We start from the raw sequence: 2743 nt of genomic DNA, 5'->3' as shown, positions 1-2743 counted from the left end.
TCCGCCTGCCTCTGCCTCCCGAGTGCTGGGATTAAAGGCGTGCGCCACCACCGCCCGGCCATTGTGTTGTTTTCTTAAAGTGCAATGCAGAGATGCACCTACCCACCATCCACTCGGTAATGGAGTGGAAGGCAAGTCACATGCGCTCTGACATGCACAGCTACAGGGTATTCCAAGTGGAAATAACTAAAACAGTTGCTTACAGAAAAAAAAAAGAATCTAAGTCAAAAAAAAGTTTTAAAAAATGAGACTATCTCCTCTTTAAAAAGACATAGGGTGCAACACAAAATAAGACCTTTTATGTTTTGAAAAAAACCTGATAGGAAGAAAGAATCCAGGCCACTTCAAATTGAAGAACAGAAAACCAATTTCACCTACTTCCCAGCAGGATTATTGGAGAGACAGAAAGAATCAAGATAACCAATGAAAGCTGAGAAGTTTACCCTGGAGTGCTCTGAGTATCCACATTGCAAGTATAAGCATATACAGATACTGTGGCCTAAGCAAAGGTTGAGAACATGGGTGATGGGTGCCGTAGGCTGAGGAGGCTCCCAGGAAGCTCTACAGTGCTGTTTCCCACCTCTGTGTTCCAGAGACCACCAGGAAGCTTTTATGGTGTATGGGCCCCGCCCAGGATATTCTGGTTTAATTGGTATGGGTGAGGCCTGGGAAAGGAAGCTTTTATAGACTCTTGAAGTGTTCCTAATGGATATTTGGGGTTCAAAACCACCACAATAAAGCCTCGTGTACTGGGTCTGGAAAAAGAAAATCCTTATATCTGCTAAGGAAGAAGAACTTGAATTCCAGCACCTATTTCAGGGGTTGGAACTAGTGGCAGGGCTGTGAAGACTGATCATTGGGGAAAGTGTTCTGCCCTGTGAGCACTAACAGCTAAGCTCAAATCTCCAGCCCCTGCGCAAAAAAGCGTAGAAAAGTATAGTGTCCCTGTTATCCCAGAACTGGGAAACAGGCACAGGAGGACAAAGATGGAGAGAGAAAGGATCTGGGAGAATTGGGGGCAGCTTGCACCCAGTGCAAGGAAGGACAAGGAGGGGTTGTCAGTATAGCCAACCAGTAAAGTCCAGATGCAGTAAGAAACCATGTCTCAAAAAACAAACAAACAACAATAACAAAAAGTAGATGCCCATTCCTGACACACAAAAGCAAATGTAAGAGTTAGGGGGCACCTGGATTTGAACCAAGGACCTCTTGATCTGCAGTCAAATGCTCTACCCCTGAGCTATACCCCCTTCTACTCACATGGAGTTTAATTAACATATTTTACTCCTAGAATCACACCCATATCAATTATAACCTATTTACTGACATTACAGCACCAAACCTGAGTCAAAGGAAACCTATCTTCTGCTGTGTACTAAAAGACAACTACCCTGGAAGTTCTACAGCTGTCTTCTCCACAAACCCCTAAGACTAGCTAGTGCCTAGAGAAGCTTAGACCTGTCTGCTAGAATCGTCCTTAGCATCAAAGCCAGAGCCCACCATGATGGAGACCTACAAACAGAAACTGTAGACCAAAATGTCTTTTCTGTCACACTTAATGGCAAAGTCAAGCCTGACCCACCTGGGCCAATACAGAGTTCACAGCACTTCCTACACAACTACAGACTAGGATATATGAGGGCCCCTCCGATTTCCTCTTTGGCTAAAATAGGTAAATATGATGGACAATGAGTTTCTCAAAGAAATATTTAAATGCAGATTTGGAATTTCTGAGTCTGAAAGCAAAGATAGCAGCATAGATCCAGACCAGGAAATGCTGCCAGCAATGGATCCCATCTAACTCAGATCTGGCAGACAGGAACAAAGCCCTACCTCATCTAGAAAAATATGTACTTCCCTTAGTACCTTCTACCTCCTCAGCCAACCAAGGGCAAGTGTTTACTCCTCCCTCCCTCCCTCCCTGAGATGTGCGCACTGAAAGTGGAAGGGACCTAAGGAAACACCTGAGGTTTTCTCCCGCCCTCTGCACACATCACCTGAGACAGACAGAGGAAGGAGAGACTATGTTGAAATGATGAGTGAGCACAGGTGAATAGGTGTGAAGAGGAACATGGTGAGCTCTGAGAGCTTCAGTCCTAAGGCACTCTTAATATTTCTGGAACCATCGTAAGGATACAGAAGCCCTGTGCTGAGCCCAAGCAGCTGAACCCCTAAGCAACGACATTAGGGAAAGCTGGCAGGCTTCAGCCAGGGATTCAGGAAGAGACTAAGCAATGTCACTGTGTTTAGGCATCATCCTTCTGTACCCTAAATTCTCTCCCTGTATTAGTACTTTTCACTTCATTATAACAAACTACCTGACAAAAGCCAAGTTAAGGAAAGAACGAAGGTTTTATTTGGGCTCACAGTCTAAGGGGGCACAGTCCATTATGCTGGGGAAGATGACACATTTTCTCCACAAACAGGAAGTGAAGAGAGAGATGCATGTTAGTGCTCAGCTCACTGTGGTGCTACCCACATTCAGGATCTGACACCCTCTTCTGACCAACCTGGGCACTAGGCACACATGTGGTACACATACATACATGCAAGCAAAATGCTCACAAAATAAAAGAAATAAATATTTTTAAAACCTTTTATCTTCATTTAGTTGGTTATTAAGTAACTTCTCTATACAAGTGTGTTGTGTTTTGTAAGAAACTGATACATGCAAATGAGTGGACATAGGTTTGTTCATTTGAGTGCCAAGGAAGTCCATGGGGGAAATGCATTGTGTTGTTTT

At 44.1% G+C, this 2743-nt stretch overlaps 1 non-coding gene across 1 annotated transcript; it reads right to left on the bottom strand.

Moving 5' to 3' along the window:
* Positions 1–1178: 1178 nt before the first annotated feature.
* Positions 1179–1250, bottom strand: Trnac-gca. Its single transcript has one exon. It is a non-coding gene; the product is annotated as a tRNA-Cys (tRNA).
* Between the last annotated feature and the right edge of the window lie 1493 nt (positions 1251–2743).

Source organism: Microtus ochrogaster, unplaced genomic scaffold (genome assembly GCF_000317375.1).
Source record: "Microtus ochrogaster isolate Prairie Vole_2 unplaced genomic scaffold, MicOch1.0 UNK18, whole genome shotgun sequence".
Lineage (NCBI taxonomy): Eukaryota > Metazoa > Chordata > Mammalia > Rodentia > Cricetidae > Microtus > Microtus ochrogaster.
Note: the sequence above shows the minus strand (reverse complement) of the source record. Positions and strands in the feature narration are given on the sequence as shown.